Here is a 21,224-nt window from a genome sequence, read left to right as displayed (position 1 = left end):
AGATAAAATATTAACATTTTGTCAGAAAACAAAATTCAGAACCAATGTCAGGAATGACATTTGAAATGACAGGTACCAGGAAGTGGATGGTTCTCCTACAGACCCCGCTGCCTTGAGCGCCCGGCGCCAGCAAGCCCCAGCAGCCGGTGATCGGAGGCAGGGAGCGCAACAAAGCACCCTCCTTTGGACGGACAAGAGAGATGAAATTTCACAGTCCCAAACCAAACCAACCCAATCCACAGAAAAAAAATGCTTCTTGCACTTAGCCGCCCAGTCCCAAACCAACCCAATCCACAAAAAAAAAATGCTTCTCGCACTTAGCGCCCAGTCCCAAACCAACCCAATCCACAGAAAAAAAATGCTTCTCGCACTTAGCCGCCCAGGCCCAAACCAACCCAATCCACAGAAAAAAAATGCTTCTCGCACTTAGCCGCCCTGTCTCAAACCAAACCAACCCAATCCAAGCCCTGGCGCACCATCACCCGACCCAGACCAGCCCCGGGTCGGGTGATGGTGCGCCAGCAGCCCGCTGGCGCACGCAGATTTACGCCTGCTGAAAGCAGGCGTAAATCTGCCAACAAAGGTAGGGGGGGGAGGTTTAGATAGGGCCAGGGGGGTGGGTTAGGTAGGGGAAGGGAGGGGAAGGTGCGAGGGGGTGGAAAAAAAGTTCCCTCCGAGGCCGTCAATTTGGGCGCTCTAGCCAGCGAAGCGCATGACGTCACGGCTTCGCTGGCTAGAGCGCCCAAATTGACGGGTGCTCAAGCCAATGAAAGCACATGAATGCGCATGCGTGATGTCACGGCGTACGTCAAGCCCGCCTGTCCATGTGCTTTCGGTGGCTTGAGCGCCCATGCACTTCGGGCGTGCGTTCATCCGTCTTCGCCGGTGGGGGCCGCTGGAAGCCGCTTTCGCCGCTGGCTGCCCCCACCGGAGGACGGCAGAGAAGGCTGAAAGGGCTAAAAAAGAAACAAAAAGTAAGTTGGTTACACTTATTCACATATTTTACATGTCCAGTCGCTTCGGGAGGAGGGGATTTTAGGTTTTTAGGTTTTACATATTTTACATGTCCAGTCGCTTCAGGAGGAGGGGATTTTAGGCTTTACATATTTTACATGTCGAGTCGCTTCGGGAGGAGGGGATTTTAGGTTTTTAGGTTTTCTTTTGGGGGAAAGTTTGCCGTCTACCCTTACCTCTGCCTCTAATGCAGGGGTAGGGGTAGACGGTAAATTAGCAGGTTAAACGCGCGGCTAAACTGCAGGTTAAAAAGGCGATAGTCGGGGCACGCGTTACTGAATGGGGGGGAATAGCTAATCCGATCATTTACATCTCATATACATGCCGCGGGCGGAAGGGGTTACCCGTTGATTTAAAGAAGCGGTAAGGATGGGTTAAAAGGGATATTGAATCGCAGGTTGGGCTAACGCAGCAAAATTGTGAGTAGAAAGCGGGTTACAAGCAGGGTAACCGCGGACGCACTTTACTGTATCGGCCTGTTTGTTAAGCTAAGCGGATTATAAAATCAACAGAAATCAATGTTAAGACAAACAGCAATAAAAGATAAAATATTAACATTTTGTCAGAAAACACTTTAGTAAATAAGACTACTTTAACATACTTTTAAAATATTTTAAAGTTTGATAAATCCCGTAATTCATCAGATAATTCCAAAGAGTAACACCTCTAATTGACAACGCCCGAAGTCTAGTATCTCGATAATGAATTTCCCTCCCAGGAAGCAACTCTAACAATTTCCTAGAAGCAGACATAACATTATAGATGAAACATATTCATTAAATAAATTTGTTAAATATTTTGGGGCCAAACCATGAATCAATTTAAATATGAGGGTTAGGATTTTAAACTTGAGCCTCTGTACCACAGCCAATGAAGCTGGAATAATAATGGTGTTATATGCCATAGTCCAGAGAAGTCATAATAAAAGGCTGGACTAATTTATGAAAATCTATTTGCTCAATGAAGGGCTTAATGTGTCCAAGTTGTTTTAACCTGAATTAGCCTGAAGAAATAACACTATTAATTTGTTTCTTAAAATCTAATGATGGATCTAAATAAAACCCCAAACTGCAAACTTGATTAACAAAATTAATATTATCACCCCCAATTAAAATAATAGGCAAACCCTCTGGCAGAGATTTACCAGAAAGCCAAAGGGCCTCAGACTTCTTGAGGTTTAATACTAAAGTATTATCCTTGAGCCAGTTAGCAACAGCCAATAACAAGTAGAAATCATATTTCCTCCAGGAAATTATTCAAATCTTTTTTAAATCCAGCTACACTAATTGCCTTAACTATCCTCTGGCACTGAATTCCAGAGCTTAATTGTGCTTTGAATGAAAAATTATTTTCTTCAATTTGTTTTAATTGTGCTAACTTCATGGAGTATCTCCTAGTCCTTGTATTATCTGAAAGAGTAAATAACTGATTCACATTTTCCTATTGAAGTCCTTTCATTATTTTTTTTTTCATTTTTTTATTTTATTTTTATTGAAGTTTTGTTAAACAAGACATAGCCTTTCCTTATAGGGGAACCATTCCATCCCCTTTATCATTTGGTCACCCTTCTCTGTACCTTCTCCAGTGCAACTATATATCTTATGAGATGCAGCGACCAGAATTGCACACTATATTCAAGTTGTGGTCTCACCATTTAGTGATACAAAGGCATTTGACATTCTCTGTTTTATTCACCATTCCCTTCCTAATAATTCCTAACAGTCTGTTTGCTTTTTTGACCATGGCGGCACTCTGAGTTGACGATTTCAATGCATTATCCACTATGACACCTAGATCCTTTTCCTGGGTGATAACTCTTAATACGGAATCTAACATCATATAACTACAGAATGGGTTTTCCCTATATGCATCACCGTTCACTTGTCCACATTAAATTTCATCTTCCATTTGGACTCCCAATCTTCCCGTTTCACAAAGACCTCATGCAATGTCATTATCCCATGTAATGTACCATTCATTAATGTCTTACCCTGGCTGTACCTGTTTCACAATACGAGGTCTTTGAAGCTATGGCCCTGTAATCTTTTGGTTTTGTTTGTTATTCATTTACATTTTATAGCCCTCTTCTGGACAATTTTCAAAAGCGACATCTAACTGACTTGATTTGCCACTGAAAATTTTCCTAAGTCTAGCCCAGTCAGTTCCAGTCTGGAAGTGGCACAAATAGGTCTGGTTTTCAAGTTATATATGCAGAGGTCAACATTGGAAAAAAAAACCAGTTAAGTAAGTTAGCTGGTCTAACTTATCCGGTTACCTTAAGTGGATAAGTTGGCTGGATAAGTAGCTAGGTTTACCAACTGGCTCCAGATTTTCAGGACAGGTTGATCCAGTCCTGGTTTTACTCCATTGCCTGCTGGGACTTATTCTGATTTCCCTATTGCATTCCCTAACAAAAGCAAGACTATAAATAGCTGCATGCAGGGGAGTAATACCAAGACTGGATCAACCTGTCCTGAAATCTGGAGCCAGTTGGCACCCCTATAAGTATCACCACCCCAATCCACCCACTTCACACCCTCAACTTACCCAGCTATCTACTTAGCTGGATAAGTGAGTTGTCCGGCTAAGTGGTGGCCACTGAATGTAGTCAAATATTCAGCAGTTGCAACTTAGCTAGATAAGTTGCTACTTATCTGGCTAAATAGTAGAAAGTGTTCTAAATATCAAAATCACAGAACACATAGAAAGACATGGTTTAATATAACAAAGTCAGCATGGCTTTACCCAAGGCAAGTCTTGCCTCACAAATCTGCTTCACTTTTTTGAAGGATTTAATAAACATATAGATATAGGTGAACCGGTAGATGTAGTGTACTTGGATTTTCAGAAGGCGTTTGACAAAGTTCCTCATGAGAGGCTTCTAGGAAAAGTAAAAAGTCATGGGATAGGTAGCGATGTCCTTTTGTGGACTGCAAACTGGCTAAAAGAGAAGAAACAGAGAGTAGGATTAAATGGTCAATTTTCTTAGTGGAAAAGGGGTAAACAGTGGAGTGCCTCAGGGATCTGTATTGGACCGGTGCTTTTCAATATATATATATATAAATGATCTGGAAAGGAATACGAGTGAGGTAATCAAATTTGCAGATGATACAAAATTATTCAGGGTAGTTAAATCACAAGCAGATTGTGATACATTGCAGGAAGACCTTCTGAGACTGGAAAATTGGACATCCAAATGGCAGATGAAATTTAATGTGGATAAGTGCAAGGTGATGCATATAGGGAAAAATAGCCCATGCTGTAGTTACACAATGTTAGGTTCCATATTAGGAGCAACCACCCAAGAAAGAGATCTAGACGTCATAGTGGATAACACATTGAAATCGTCAGTTCAGTGTGCTGTGGCAGTCAAAAAAGCAAACAGAATGTTAGGAATTATTAGGAAGGGAATGGTTAATAGAACGGAAAATGTCATAATGCCTTTGTATCGCTCCATGGTGAGACCACACCTTGAATACAGTGTACAATTCTGGTCGCCGCATCTCAAAAAAGATATAGTTGCGATGGAGAAGGTACAGAGAAGGGCAACCAAAATGATAAAGGGGATGGAACAGCTCCCCTAAGAGGAAAGACTAAAGAGGTTAGGACTGTTCAGCTTGGAGAAGAGACGGCTGAGAGGGGATATGATAGAGGTGTTTAAAATCATGATAGGTCTAGAAATGTGTATAGGTAAATGTGAATCGGTTATTTACTCTTTCGGATAATAGAAGAACTAGGGGGTACTCCATGAAGTTAGCATGTAGCACATTTAAAACTAATTGGAGAAAATTATTTTTCACTCAATGCACAATTAAACTCTGGAATTTGTTGCCAGGGGATGTGGATAGTGCAGTTAGTGTAACTGGGTTTAAAAAAGGATTGGATATGTTCTTGGAGGAGAAGTCCATTACCTGCTATTAATTAAGTTGACTTAGAAAATAGCCACTGCTATTACTAGCAACAGTAACATGGGATAGACTTAGTTTTTTTGTACTTGCCAGGTTCTTATGGCCTGGATTGGCCACTGTTGGAGACAGGATGCTGGGCTTGATGGACCCTTGGTCTGACCCAGTATGACATGTTCTTATGTTCTTAATATCGGGCTTGATGTGTATGCACAAGATATATTTGCTTTCACTGCCTCCATTGTATGCAAATATATATCATGCATATTTATTGTGGATATCCTGAAAACCAGACCTGTTTGTGGCATTCCAGGACTGAAGTTGCCTATCCCTGATCTTGCCAGGCAAAATTTGCCCTGCTAGATTTAGAATAGCTGTTTTTGTGACCGCAGTCGTGCAGTCAAATTTAGCCTGTCAGTGCTGAAAATCTGTGCTGATGACAAGATAAAAAATACCTTTTCTGGGAATCCTTCTGACCCTGACCTTTTTAATGCAGCTAAACTTGTTCATATTGTTATTTTAAGAGCACAAATTTAGCTGGGCAGCAGGGGGAATTTTTACCTGGTTAGGCTGAGCTGGCTAACTCCAGGGGGGTGGATGAAATAAGGTGCATTCAGCAGAGCTTACAGTTTTACCCTCCATTATATGTACTTTTTTTTATGCGCAAATATTACTTCCGATGCAGCAAGAAGTTTTGCACACAAAAAATTGTTGTGAACTGTGTGTCCTGATTAGCACTCCTGCGAGGAAATCCCATGCAAATGAAGGCATTAACAACTATTACCCCCAATATAAAGAGATATTCTGGCTTAATATAGTTTTTTTAGGGCAGGAAATTTTACTCCTATTCAGAAGTGGAGTAAAGTTTTGCAGCGCTTGTGTGGGTCTATGAGCAAAAGCTGAAATTCCAACACTGGGACCTGTGCATAAATGGGATTTTGCGCACACAAAGCATGTTTTCTGTGCATAGAAGTGTTTTATGCACACAAAACATGAGTTTAAGGGCACATAAATCACAGCTGAGATAGCTCCCCACATTTTAACTTGGGTATGTGCACACATCTTCCAGGAAATGCACTTTTTTAACTCCAGATGCACTAGCATACCATTAGCTTACTGCATCGGGAGTTAGAAAATGTTTTTATCCTCTTGAACTATGTGCATACATCCACTACTCCTTCAGAAACCTATTGAAGGTGAATAAAATTAAGGTGCTCCCTTTTGATTACAAATCCCTTCATAGCATACACTGGGAATAACAAACTGAAGTCCCTTCCTGAAAAGTAAACCCTGTGCAGTATATTGTAACACTCATATTCTGCTATAATACCCTTTTATAACAAATACATCGATTTGTCATCTGCCAGTCTATCAAGAGAACTAGAAGCATGAAAAGGAAAAGGTCAGCTTAAGCTTGTTAAATCAAGAGTTTTATCCAAAAGCACCTAAAATGACAAAGTACTTAAGTTATCAACACTGTCTAGACGAGGGAAACTCCCTGCTTTGTCCTACTGAATAACTGCAATTCTTGACCAAGTATCAAATGGAGCCATGGAGGTCTTAGAAGAGCATTCATAGACCATTTGTAAACACCTTTTGCTCCCGTGGTTTTATGACCATTGACCTAAAGATTTAAATTTCACTAGCAGTCCACTGGTTCATCTTTAGAATAGACAAATCAAGAGCTAACCTATTTGTTTATTTATTACAGCAGAATGTGGCTGCTGCAATAAATAATGTGCAGAATTCACTTTTGGGATGTATGGGGGGGAGGAAGGACAAGATTTGAGGATTTTTTTTTTAAATCAAAGTTTCATTAGAGCAGTTGTTTTTTTGTTTTTTTTTTTTATAAAGAAAGCCACTGTGCAATATGCAGGCAATCTGATGGCTTCACTCCGTCGCCCTGCATTTATAAGATACATTTTTTTAGACCATAAGCAACAGATTCCTCCAAAAATACTATTGGGAAATACAGTTTTTTGACATGCACGAATATGTACAGAGTTAGTCATATTTAAATTGATAGCTGTCCTATCAAACATTGCCAGAGGAAAAGGTGTCGTGGGGTGATTAATCAGAGCATAGGACCATGATTCTGAAGAAGTTCGCGTACAAGGTAAGTTCAAGATTTTTTTTCTGCCCTATTTCCCTGGGTGACCTTGGCCCGGTGACCTACTTGCCCACTGCCTCTGGAAACTAAAGGTAAACAAGGTATTTGCCTTAATCTGGGTTTTCTGGTCAACAATTTTTTTAAAGAAATCTGAGCACTGGCAATACACGACTATCACAATACCCATGTGATCAATAATTTATGTCACAGCTAAAAGAAAAAAAATACCCTAATGAAAGCATAATTTAAAAAATATGAACTGTAATCCGAATTAATATCCAGTTTAATAAAAGAATAGTATAATGTTACATACTTCAGATGTAGATTTCATCAGCAATTATAATCTGCTAAAGCTACCGTTTAGTAAAGAAAACAAACAAAAAAAAAAACTAAGTAAATAAAAATAAAACTTACCCGGCTTACTAGTATTTTAGCAGCACATTTAATACCCGCCAGCATGTGTTCCCCATTCGTAAGTTCTCTGATGCTGCTGAGGTCCCTCCCAGACGCCAAGTCACTGTCTTAACTCTGCGTTCCTCTGTGTCTTGTCTCAGGCTCACGTTCTCTATTTATTTATTTTTTCCTTCTCCAAATTTTTTTGTTCTTCTGGTTTTTTTTTTTTTCTAAGGGACTTTTGGTTGCGTCAGGACAGTTGCCTGGAGACAGCAGAGCAATTCCAATCAGCGCTTTTCAGCCCTGGCTTTCTCACTCCCTCTCATTCATATCGCTGATCCCTACCACCCACTAAGTAATAACCCTGAAGAGACCTGGAGAAGAATAGTGGCGAAGCTGGGTCCTAAAGCCTCCCCGATTCCATTTCTTTTGTGGAATTGGAATTCGGAGAGAACAGAGGGAAAGGGCAATGGGGACGTTCTCAAGGAAACAAGCAGGACTATTTGCCCTGAAAACGGTGGCCTTCCCATTTATCTTCAGTTTAGGGTAACCCTGTGCAGCGTCTCGCAGGAGGAAACAAATAGATACTGTGGTCTGTCACTCCCCTCCCCGGGATGGCAGGTAATCATATGCCTCCGCTGGTGATTTCTTACAGTATGAACACAATACAGGCAGTGTTCACTGGCAATTGTAAGCATTTAAAGAAGCTTTGCCGTGATCAACGTCGTTTTGCACAAACGAGTCTTCAGATTGTCAAAACGGCCGATCCGTCATTTTCAGATTGTGTCCCAGGCCACTGGAAAAGTGCAGGAGCAGCCCAATTAGAAATTCCACACTTTACAGGGTGCAGGATAGCTGATTTTCCTGTATTTTGCTTTCTGGATCTTGCTTGCCGAAAGTCTTTGACAGACTCAGAATATGCATGTTAGATCAGTCTCAAGGCATTCTAATCTCCCTAAAGTAAAAAAAAACAAAACAAAAAACAAACAAACCCGAAAACAAACAACCTACGTGGTGAAGATTCAAAGTGATGAAGAGAAAGCACTGGTGTGCATTACGAGTCCCTTGTAAATTTGAGGGGAGGGGAGGGGGAATAGGCCCCTTATTCAGAACAAACCTCTTTGCTCTCTTTCTTGTCATACTTCCCCCTACATTCCTTTCCTTGTCACCTTTACCCTCCTTGTGATTCAGTCTTCCCCACCATCCTCCACCCCCCACCCCCTTTTGTGTCTTCTTACTCTGTCCTGGTTCCCTTGTGCTCCCTCAGCCTCCTTCATGAAAAAAGCATCTATTGTGCTGGGTACCTGCAACCTGTAAACCTCTAATAAGATTGAACTGTTGTGTGGAAAAAGTGTGTGTGTTTGGCTGGGGCTAATTTTGGGCTACTTCCATCTGGAAAGAAAGTGAGAGAAACAGGAGAGTCCACATTTTTGGATGGTGAATCCAGCACCTCCAATTCCTTCTTTCCCCTCCCTCTGGATTGTCAGAGGAGGATTTTTGTAACTCTAAAGAAAAGGAAATCCAGAGCTATTTTGCAAGAAATTGATCTAAATAAGCAGGAACAGTATTTTTTTTATTCTCATTAAAAATATATTTTCACAATTGCCTACTGGCCATGTTTGTAATCTTTGACTCTCTTTTCCTTTCAGAAAACCTTTTGATTATTTTCATGTCACTGGTACATTCTCCTCAACACACCCACTCTCCACTCAACCAGGTGTGCTGTGTTTTACATTCACAGTCTGTAATTATTACAAGATTTCCCCCCACCCCCACCTCCCCAAGATCAGATAATCTATCCCAAATTCTGTTTCCAAAAAATGCATAAAATCATCCACTTGCAGCACGGCTGTGTAAACGTATTGTGCATTCGGCAACTAAAGGAGGGTTTCTCAACCAGTGTGCCATGGCACAATGGTGCCTTCAGATCTGCTCAGGCAGAGCACGGAAAAGTCACCACTGCCTGATGCTCAGATGCAGACCAGCACCTGAGCTCTGTTCTCATTACCTCACAGCAACAAGTGTCAACAGCAGTGACTCTTCAGCATGTAGGAACTGATTTCTGAGAGCACAAGTAATCATGCAGGCTTCCTCTTCCTAGCTATAGCATGAGCCCTGGAGTGTGGTAGTTAATGGGTAGCAAGCCGGGAAGGGCAGGGCAGGGTAATAGCTAATAGTCTCGTCTACATGGCATTTACATGTGATGAGCGCAATTAGCTACACTTTTGTTTGGATCCAGGTTTTGGACACGCTGATCCCCTTATTGCATGGGGGGTGGGGGGTGGGGTTAGTTTTGCATGTCCATACCTGTGTGTTAGACTGGGCGCATCTTATCACATCGCCCCCTCCCCCCCACACACACACACACAGTGTTCACAGCTCCTCCTCATCTTCCACCTCCTGAGCTTCCCCCTTTGAATTTTTCCACCCTCTGTCTGATCCCCGGGTGAGTGAGACCAGGAGAACATGCACTGAGCACTGGATCTGACTCATTCTGAGTGTTGGGAGCAGCAGCAATTGTGGAGTTCTGACAGCCACCTGCAGCAGCCAAAGTAACTAACTGAGCCACCTGACCACATCATACCAACTTCTCCCTTCTCCTGCACTTGTACAAAGAGAGAACCAGCCCACAGAGACAAGTCCATGTGTGTTTGTTTCCCAAGCTCCCCTCTCTTACGGGCCGATACAGTAAAGTCCGCCGGAAAGTGGGTGAATGCCCGCTCTCCCGGTGTACGCACAGGCCACTCTCCTGTGCGCGCGATTCAGTATTCAAATTAGGGTCGGCGGTAAAAAGAGGTGGCTGTCAGCGGGTTTGGCAGCCGACTGTTATGATCAGGCTTGTGAACCCTTGGACCAACGGGGGAATGGTATACCTTAGGAGGTATCAGAGTTCAGGTAGAGGGCCGCGACCGCGGAACACAACACCGACGCTCAATTTTGCTGGCATCGATTCTCAAACCTGCTGACAGCCACGGGTTCGGAAACCGGACGCCGGCAAAATTGGGCGTCTGGTTTTGAACCCGCAAGTTGCGGGCCGACTTCAATTTTTTTTTTTTAACTTTTTGTAACTTTTGGGACCTCTGACTTAATATTGCCATGATATTAAGTCGGAGGGTGCACAGAAAAGCAGTTTTTACTACTTTTCTGTGCACTTTCCCGGTGCCCGGTAGGCGCTCATTTCTGAAAGTAAAATGTGCTGCTTGGCTGCACATTTTCCTTTCTGAATTGCGCAGGAATACCTAATAGGGCCATCAACATGCATTTGCATGTTGCAGGCGCTATTAGGTTCGGGGGGGTTGGACGCGCGTTTTCGACCCCTTACTGAATAAGGGGTAACGCTAGCGCGTCGAAAATGCGCATCCAATTGCGTCCACTGGAGCGCACTGTACTGTATCGGTCTGATAATTATACAGTTTGGAAGAAGGACCGGTGCGGTTTGCAGTGTTCTATTACCTCTTCTTTTTGGCCACATGAGTCCTCTCCATATCCGCATTGACCTTCCAGGGGAGGCTGGTGTGCCAAACAAATCCCACTGGCGCTCCTTGTGATCTTGGCCAAGTTACTTTACCCTTCATTGCTTCATGTATAAACTTAGGACCAGATTCATCAAATTGCTATAAATATCACGGGAATATTGCGCATTAGCATCCATAATAAAAAAAGGGGCATGCTTATGCAAATTTTAGACATACCGCATCACGGAGGAAAAATTTGTAACAGGTGATAATGTGTTGCATCGTAGAATGCAGTATTACGGTGTTCGACGCATTAGCACGTTGTGCGCCCAAACCGAGAGATACACACACAAGGGCTGATACACGCAGAACTTTTTTTTAATGCTGCCCAAGTACGTTCATATCTCCTGTTGTGCGCACATGTGGAAACTAGCAGAAAAGGGACAGGGCGCTGACGTGGGGGGGGGGGGGGGGAGACCAATACATGTGCACATATATACTTAAGCACACAAGCACACGCCGGGATCCCATACCTCATTACTTAACTTTTGCTATGGATTGCATGTAAGTCCTAAAAGAAAAAGAAATAGGCTAGTCAATGGGCTATTACGGGTTGGGGATAACAGGGGGAAAGGAACATATATACTAGGGGGCGTAGGGAGTCCTATCCCTTGCCTGAGTGAACTGGGAACAAACTGGTGAAACTAGCAATGGCATTGATTGCCTTCTCTTTTAAAATTCCCCCACTTATGTGGTGAAAGTGGGATCAGCGCACATGTGCATGGCCATTAGAAATAGCCCTCAATGGGTGTGCATGCACCAAGGAGGGCATTTCGCAAGCTGTGCATGGGTGCACACATTGTAAAAATGAGCATATACAGATGCTGTCGGTTATGTGCGCAGATACGTGCATATGTACACACATGGTATAACAAAGGCTGAAAGAACATGCATGTGTGTCTTATTTGTAATGTGCATGCACATATGTGCACAAAACCTGCTTCCATCTTTCAAGTCAGCAGTAAACCAGTCAGTATCCCAATGCGAGTACACTTCCCCCTAACATAGAAGATTTAGAAAGACAGGACAGAAAAAAAGAAATGTATTTTGGTCCAGCAGGGCTGTATAGGTGTGTGATAAAACCCCCCATTTTATCTGTCGTGATAATAGCCATCATAAAGCCATGACCCACGATAACAGTGGTTCTCCTGCTCTAAAAACGTTTTCCCCCCCTACAGCACCAAAAAAAGGTGTTATTTCCCTCGTTAAATTCTATGTTAGTGTTCGATAAATTTTCACGACAGGAGTCCCTGATTTACCTAAAAAGCTAACTTTTGCATGCAAACTCGCAACGTGATAAAGATTGTGTGAGTATCGCACATTAGACCCCTTTTATTGCATGTTGAGGCCCTAACAGGATTTGATGAATGACCCTGTTAGCTTGTAAGCCCTCTGGAGCTAGGGAAAGTGGAGTATAAGTAAATAAAAATAAAATAATAAAATAAAATAACATTTTTGTTAATATAGGTGTTCCTTGTGTTTGAAAAGATTGAGGAAATCTGATCTAAAGCAACCTCTTAAAGTCAAACAGTGGATGTTTTTTAAACTCATTTTTAGAGGTTGTACATATAATAAGGTCACAAAAAACAAATTAGAAGCCGATCCAAGATTGCTGTGTAGCAGTAACAAAAAAGTGGAGATCGGTGTATATAAAAAAGAGAGCTTTATTGAATTTTGCCCGACTCTGGCCGAGTTTCGCTCTTCGTCAAGAGCTGCCTCAAGGGGGCTATGCATGTCAACAGGGTAGATGGTACGAGTTCTACTCCCGGTCTGTCTATGGAGCTGTGTGATTAAAGCATTTGTACTCAAATTGTTCTTCTTAGTATTGCAGCTGCCTGTGTGATCCAGTCAATGCATTATCCAGTTTGGATTATTGTGATCACAATCTTTAATTTATATCTCCGGGGTTTGAATGACTGGATCACACAGGCAGCTGCAATGCTAAGAACGAACAATTTGAGTACAAATGCTATAATCACACGGCTCCATAGATAGAGTGGGAGTAGAACTCGTACCATCTACCCTGTTGACATGCATAGCCCTTGAGGCAGCTCTTGACGAAGAGCGAAACCCGGCCAGAGTCAGGCAAAATTCAATAAAGATCTCTTTTTTATATACACCGATCTCCATATAATGAGGTCATATATCTCTGTTGTCACTGGTAAATGTTGTGTTACTATTGAGGTCACAATTCTTGACATCAGTCTTGTGTGCAAACCCTGCTTGGACTGTAAATAAGCAGACTGGCAAAACTGCATGTGCACAATAAAATGGCTCTCAATGTTTTTTGACTGGCTAAGAATGTGCTGTTTGTGAGGTCATAGTTCCTGAAGCCAGCCCAGTGTGCAAACTTGGCTTTTAATTTAATTGTCTATTCACAGTTCCTTGGCATTCCATTCAGTCTTCAAGAGTAAAGGTTGTTCTGTTAGAACACAGCTCTTAACACCAGCCAAGTCTGCAGGCTCAGTTTATACTATGAACAAACAGCTGCAAAGTACAATAATATAATCCACAATTTCCCAACACCTCATTCAATTTTCCTTGACAAAAGTTGGGCTGATGATTATGTTGCTGGTCCCAAATGGTCCATTTTCAGATTTTATTTGAACCACTTATCCTCTGCGTAGAACTTACTTAACCTCTTCCTATAGAAATCAATAGGCTGTATTTGTTTAAGCAGTGGAGGGTATATACTGAGTTGGTACCTTTATATCATGATGATGTCAGTAGTGGCATCTAGTGGGTATAAAGGATAAGACCTGCAGTGAGTACATGCTTATTTGTGCCTTCCTGGAAGATGTGTTTTGCCCCTTGGTGCATAAATCAGTAGAGACACTATTTTTCCATGGAGGGAAAACATCATTTACTCCTAGGTTTAAGGCCTAAATTCTTCTCTAAATAGAAGTTAGGAGGGTCATGGAGACGCAAGCAAAAAAGGAACAACATGCTTCATAGAATGCTCACCGTTTATCCCAACTGAAAGAACAGAGTATGTGAATTACGTGATGATGATGAACTGTGCTGGAAGTTGTCAGAAATGAATTATTTGTATGAGGATATTATTTTTGCTACTGTCTGCCTATTTTACTGTGGAAATCTGTGGAAACATTTGAACTGTAAAAACACTCGATGTTAGCATTGAATAAATCTGGCATTATTGGAACCACCAATTCCTTATTCCAGGGCTTGGATTCACCTAAGTGGAAATGCCTATGGGCCAACAGTCTCTTGCAATTCCATGGCCATAGAAAGCACGACAAAATCCACCTCTTCCTGAGGATTGTCACAATTCCACCTGCTACGTAGACTCTCTGCTAGCAGAGGGCATCAGCAAGCCTCACTCACAGATGCTCTAGCCATCCTCTCGCTGATCACATGTCGCAGCAGTTCCAGCCTACTTAACCCAGCCTGTTCAGTTCCTCCTTGCCTCTTCATCGAGTCACCTTGGCTCCTTGACCTGGCCAGTCTTGCTTCCCTTATTTATTTTCCTGCCTTGTGGTCGATCTTGGCCTCCTGCCTTGTTCTGTGGTCTTCTAGGCCTCCTTACTTTACTCTGTGGTTTTCCAGACCTTCTTGCCCTGCTTTGTGGCTCCTTGGGCTTTCCTGCCTTGCTCAGTGTCCTTCTGAGCCTTACTGTCCTGCCTTACGACCTTCAGGCCTTCTAGGTTTGCTTAGTCAGCCTTGTGCCCTGTATAGGCCTTATTTGTTTATTGTTGCCTGTACTAGTCCTGTCCTTAACTAGTCCTGTCCTATTCCTGCCCATGTCCAGTCCTTGTCTAATTTTGTCTTGTCCTGTATGGCCCTGTTCTGTTCAGTCCAGTTTTTGTCCTGTCCTGTCCTGTCTTGTCCGGTTCTTTGCTTGTTTGTCCTGTCTAGTTCAGTCTAGCCTACCTTGCCTTCAGGCCAGTCTGCCTTGCCTCCACTTCCAGACTGGTATAGAATACTTTCATGTCTCCAGCCCTCAGCCTGTGCCTGTATCCAGCTCCCAGCCTGTGCCTGTATCACAATTATGTTCTCCAGAAGGAAAGTCCTAGCAGCCCCTGGACCCTAAGGGCTCAACCTGTGGGGGAAGGGGATGGTTAGGCAGAAGATTTCTAGTCCTAACTTGCAGTCCTGTGTCACTGTTGCAGGAGTGATCTCAGATTCCAGTCTTCCTGACCATGACAAGGATTTAGCCAGTGTCTGAAGAATTGTTGCAGAAGACCAGGGAAGTTGAGTTGTGGAAAGGCAGAGTGGCCTGCTGAGGGTTAGGGAGACGCTGTCCCACTGTGCTGCAACTCCTCCCTCATACTGATTGGGTGGTAGGAAGAGATGGAGGGCAGTGTCAGTGCTTTGGATTGTGTTTTCCTCATCTGCTGCCCGTGCCTGACTGCATCTTTTAATTTGCTAAACACAGCCAGGGAGTTGAAGGCCTCTACTGCTCTCCTCTGTCCTGCTGCTGATCAATGGAAGGGGAGGGTTGAGAAGTACATGGGAAAGGAATTAGGTGGAGTGAGGAATGCATGAGAAGGGGATTGTGGACGAGTTTGAATAGAAAGGCTAGGGTGATTGACTAGAGGTAAGTGAAGGGATGGGGTGGAGGACAAGATTGAGGGGTCGAGTGGTGCAAAAGTGAAGGGATGAGCGTTGAGGGTAGTAAGGACAGAGGGAATTGAAGGGGCATGGGTGAAGAGGGAGAGTGAATGAGGGAATCTGGCAAGCGTGAAAGGGTTGGGGTAGTTGGGTCACAACTGAATGAGGGGATGGGAAGGAGTGCAGTAGGGAGGGACAATGAATAAGGGGATGTGCAAAAGTGAATTAGGGGTTCAAAGAAGGTGCAGGAGGAGCAGGGAGAATGAATATGGGGATGAAGCAAAAGTGATAGGTTGGGGTGGTGGGGGCAAAAGTAAATGAGATTGGAGAAAATATGGGGAGGTGGAGGGTGAGTGCAGGGCTTGGGAGCAGGAGAGTGAGTGAGTGAGGAAATTGGAGGAACTGTGAGGTGTGAGCGAGGGGATCAGAGGAATGGGTGTGGAGAGAGAGCGAGTTGATCAGAGAGGCTGTGAATAATGGAAACAGAGGGGTGTGAAAGAACGGATCAGTGTTGAGTAGAAGGGTGTGAGAGAATCATCCTTCCCTCTCCTAATCCTGAATCCCTTTCCCCAATCCAGGGTCCCTCTCTTTCTTCTCTCCTGTCCTACATCCCCCTTACCTCTCCTCCACTCATTCCCTTTCCCTTTTATCCCAGACTTCTCCTATCCTTCCTTCCTCCTGAACTTGTATCCCCTCCACTATCCTCCTAACGGTTTAGTCTTACAGCACGATGGTGCAACAAACTTCCACACATTTTAACCACTGAAAACCCAATCTTGTAAGTGACTGATTTTGTGAAGAGCTTGGTGTCTTGACTGACTCCAAGCTGACATGTTTTCCTCAGATTAGAGCAGTAGTGAAAGTGGTTTCTTTATACTGTGCATGTCACACAGCCTGAAATCTCTCCTAGGCCAAGCAGAGTTTCACTCTGTGGTTCAGGCTTTTACTTTGCCACTTTTGGATTACTGTATTTCCATCTACATTGGTCTACCAGTTCTGTCTTGACAGCATTGCAATTGCTGCAATATGCCACTGCTTGGCTTCTTTCCAGGCAAAATACAAAACAGCACATTACACTGGTCCTTTTTGAGTTGCACTGGCTACCTGTAGCTTGGCGGGTTAAGTATAAAGCAGCATTGCTAGTACACAAGTTAAGTTACCTTTGAATCTTTTCCCTGGACCTATGCAATGTTTCACATTTAAAGCCCCACCTGTGTACTGCGCTTATCCCAAACAGGGCTATTAGATGTTTTTCTTTTGCCACACCAATATTGTGTGTACCCATACTGCATTGTTTTATGTGTATGTTGCCTAGAACCTGAGACCAATTCACAAAAAAATAAATAAATAAGCAAAAAAATCTTTTACGGTTAATAAATAAATAATAATCCTTCTATTCCTCCTGCCTGAGATTCTCTTTCCCATGTCCTTCCCTGAGATCATCTCTTTCTCCCCATCCCCATCCCCCAGGTCCCTTCCCCTTTTCTGTATCCCTTTTCTCCCTTCCCAGTACCATCATTAAGATCCCTTGCCCCCAAAAAAGAACCAAATTTATTAACTGGACATTGAAATGTCAAAAAAAGACTTAATTTTGATAAAATGTAACATAAAGCTGTACATTAATATGCAAATACATGCAAAATTATGCACATTTGATAACATAATTGCTTCAGATTTTTTTTTCTCTATTAAATAGAACTTTAATGAAATATTTCAATTAATCTGATAGATGTTCATGCTTTCTTTGAATTCCTCTTTCTTGAGTTTTTAAGTTCATGCCTGATGATCTTGTTCCTCATTTTCTTTGCTATCATGAACTTGTAATGATCAAAAGCTAATTCTTACTGCAGAATCTTGAAAAAAAATGTTGCAGGAAACCAGGAGCACTGGGTATGAGGACACCATTCACTTGGGGAAAGTCTGTTCATTCACGGTGGGAAAACATTTTCCCTGTACTGTAAAGATTACTCTCTGAGCTGGTCCATTATGCCATCTGCTCAGCCACTTTCAAACAACCCTAGTGACCAGTTGCTAGGAACCACAGTCCCCAGCTGATTCCTCCCAGACCCCCCAACTTACCGGCGTCCGGCTCCTTCAGTCAGGCGGAGCCACTGCCATTATGCGCGCGCACACACACTCTTACAGCAAGGAACGGACAATGGACACCCTAGGCGTGCGAGTGTCCAACATTGTGCATCATATATGCACCTTGGCTGGAAAACTACTGCAGTTGCCTCAAGATGACATCACCCACTTTAGCTACATAAACCTGCCTGGCCCGGCACTCCTTGCCTCAGCAACAGGTCTCCTGAGTGATCGGCTCCTCAGTACGCGTTGCTTCTCCCTGCGTTGTTTGCCTGTAATCCTAGTTCCTTGTCTTCTGGTGTTCCTGCTCCTGCCATAGTTCTCTGTCTTGATCTGTTTGCCCTTCCTGGTCCCAGTCCTTTGTGTTAGTCTGTCTTTGCCTTTCTTTGTCTTGCCCCAGCTCCCCTTTCTTGACTTCCCGGTTTCATCTTGGCTTGTTTTCTGACTCTCCTTGATTCCCTCCATGATCTGACCCCTTGCTTTGGACTTCACCTTTGCCTGTCTGCGGCCTGCTCCGACCTTAGTTCAACTACTGGATTCTCTCCTGCCTGCTTCTACTCTCACCTGCACTTGGACTTTCTCTCCAGCCATTAACACAGGGACCCTTCTAAGTCCTGCCGGGCATCCAAACCAAGGACTCAACCTGTGGGAACGACAGTTAGAATAGGCAAAGCTCCAGTCAGTCCCCTCTGGGGTAAGTCCACCAATGGTTAGTGTTGTGGGCCTTATGAGCTTTCCTGCCCGTTTGTGTCAACTGCTCCATCGCACAAGGGTCCACATCTCTAACGCCAATGAGAGGTTTGGGCTCCCAGCAATTGGTTCATTTTTATGTCCTTTAAGTGGGGACTACATAATACAGCTACAGGAGTTTTTTCACCCTCACCCCTGTGGCAAACAGCAACTGAATATTGGGTTTTCTCTAATATCCGCTGCTGTAAAAGGGGATATTTGGCTGTTATTTTTTCTGTATTGAAATACTCCAAAACTTATTTGGAAGGGCCCAGGAAAGATATTTGGAGCAAGCAAAAGGTGAAGCCTGCTTAAACTCCCTATTACTGGCTCCCACTGCATCTCCACTCCCACCCACAACTAGAAATTTAACCCTCTAGACCTAGATAACACCTTGTCACTTGTCTAATATATGATCCTTTTAAGAATTTTTGTCAATATTCTTATAAGTTTAGATTGGCTTCATATTTTGAAGTTTAAACCACAGGAGCTTCCTTTTCTTTTAATATAATTTGTCCTTTTTTGTTTTCTTTTTTTTAATTTGTATTCCCTGTTTTCCTTCTTGTGCATCATTTTTTTATGCCAGATAAACTTCCAAATTTTTTGCGAGACAATCCAGTTTAGATGTTGGGTCCTTAATATGTCAATCTGAATTTCTTGGGTAGTTCTGAGTTCTGCAAAGGTTTAATTAGCTCCCTGGATGTCTAGCTTTCAGGTTTTGATATCTTTCTGGTTTTACAATAATTTTCATTTCTTTGACATTTATGATTTGTCCTTCCACTTACCGTGTGCTCAGGAGAACATTTGTCAACCTGTGATAGTTGTATATATCTATTTTCTTTATGCATTTGTTATATTTGTTGTTATTCTATTACAAGCTGTATTATTTTATTCTGTAGTGATTAAAATTGATTTCATATTCTACATTTCCTAGGGCAAGGCGCAAAATGGATTACAAAAAAATGATAGAAGATACATTGAGCACAAGGAAAGAAGGAAAATACATTAAACACAATAAAGGAGAACAAGAAACTTAAATGTAATACTGAACTCGGGGAATACTTCAAGATTCACAGGCTTGGTCACAAAAGATATTTGGGGCTAAGACATATGCACAGAATCTACTTTTTTCAACCTCCTTTTCAGTGGATTCTTCATCTGGGAAGTGGGGGGTTATCCTCTAGGGCCCAAGGTGTTAAGTGCATCAGTCACATCATGCACATTTAAAAGAACCAGAGGGAAACTTGATTGTACTTGTGCAATAAATTGAATCTGACACAGAATATTATTTTCCTTAAATTCAGAAATGAACACTTGAATCAGCCACTTGTGTGGTCCTTCCTTCTATTACTTTTTTAAATTTAGGGCCTTTACCATTTATTCCAACTGGAATTTACAGACTATAAGGACTCTGTACAACACACCCTCCCTGTAAATGGCACCTGAGTATTGCTGAGGCTCTGATTGGATCCTTTTCTATACTTCCACTCCTGTTTCTCTTTTATATTGGTTAAGTATCTCCTTGACTCTCTGGTGTACACCGGATGAGTATAGACTGTGAGTAAACACCATGCGGCTACCACTTCATCTCCTCCATCCTGCTTCCTCTGGATACTGGCTGTGTATCCTGTCCTTCTTCAAGATTTTTGCCATGGGGGCACTGAATCTCTCAGGCTGGCAGAATCAGATGGAACATAAAAAAGTTCTCCAGGAAAAAGTAAATTGAAAGAAACACCCTTCTCCCTTGCTAAGGTATTGGTAGTTTATTTTATTATTTTAATAAAAAGTTTTTGGTATGTATGTTAGTATTGAATCCTATGGAGTTGGAGAGAATATGCAAATAAAGCGGTGTGGAGATTGAAATGTGGGCAGGTGCTTTTGTCTTCTTATCCTTCAATCATGGTGATGTTATAGCCTGTGCATACTCAGTAGAGTGTCCCCACTTTTTTCTAATAGGGGATCGACATCACTCAAGTGACTTTGTGTTACGAGCGCGCGCGGGCGCGGTCGTCTCGGGCGGGTGGTGAGCCCTTGGGCCACGGCAGGACCCCAGGAGGAGCCCAAGGCCACACCGTGGGAGGTGAGCTGAGCAGGCATGGTGAGCCAGGCAGGCAGGAACAGAAGCAGGGAGTCCGACCCTCAGCCGGACCTGCATGCCCATGGTAGCCAACACGGGGAAGTTGACTAGTGAACGGTCCTCCGACTGTTCCCGGCCCTTTCGGACCTGCCGCAGGGAACGGCAATGGGCAGCAGGCCGGACAGAGGCGAGGGCAGACAGAGTCCTTAGCAGAAGACATCAGACGGGGCAGAAGCAAGACGGAGACATCAGGTCAAGGGCTGAAGCGAGACACAGGAAAGGCCCAGGCGAGCAAGAACTCCGATGCTGGGATACTCACATCCGAAGCCCCCTCGGCTGGCAGAAGCTCAAGAGCCCGTGGGACGAATCCCTCCTGTTGGCCACTCCAGGGCCCAACAGGACAGAAGGCTCAGGAACCAGGTCAAGGCAGAGACAGGTAGACATCCGGACAAGGGCTGAAGCAGACACTGAAGACAAGGCTGGACAGGAACATTGCACTGTCCATCAGGGCGCCCTACTCAGCCCACCCGTGGGACTGAGTCGCGGACCACCCTGTCCCAGACGCGCCCTACACAGCCTAGGAAGGCTGGTCGCGGACCACGCTGAGAAGGAGGGCGCGGGGAAGACCCAGGCGAAAAGGAACTCCGATGCTGGGATACTCACATCCAAAGCCCCCTCGGCTGGCAGAAACAGGAGCAGACATCAGGAAACACGTCAAGGCAGACATCAGGAAACATGGAGGACCTGGACCGGCAAGGTTACAGACAACTGTAATGCACAGATCCAAGGCCGAAGACAAGCAGGAGTCGGAGTCACGGACCGGA

At 43.5% G+C, this 21,224-nt stretch overlaps 1 protein-coding gene across 1 annotated transcript in view; it reads right to left on the bottom strand.

Moving 5' to 3' along the window:
- FAM167A (family with sequence similarity 167 member A) overlaps positions 1–7,583 on the bottom strand; it is a 74,228-nt gene extending 66,645 nt beyond the window's left edge. The window contains exon 1 of the mRNA XM_029596143.1: positions 7,444–7,583. The gene's annotated coding sequence lies outside the window, so the exon portion shown is untranslated. The remainder of the gene's footprint in view (positions 1–7,443) is intronic.
- Positions 7,584–21,224: the final 13,641 nt, after the last annotated feature.

The sequence above is a fragment of the Rhinatrema bivittatum genome, chromosome 3, assembly GCF_901001135.1.
Source record: "Rhinatrema bivittatum chromosome 3, aRhiBiv1.1, whole genome shotgun sequence".
NCBI lineage: Eukaryota > Metazoa > Chordata > Amphibia > Gymnophiona > Rhinatrematidae > Rhinatrema > Rhinatrema bivittatum.
This window is presented reverse-complemented; position numbering and strand designations above follow the sequence as displayed.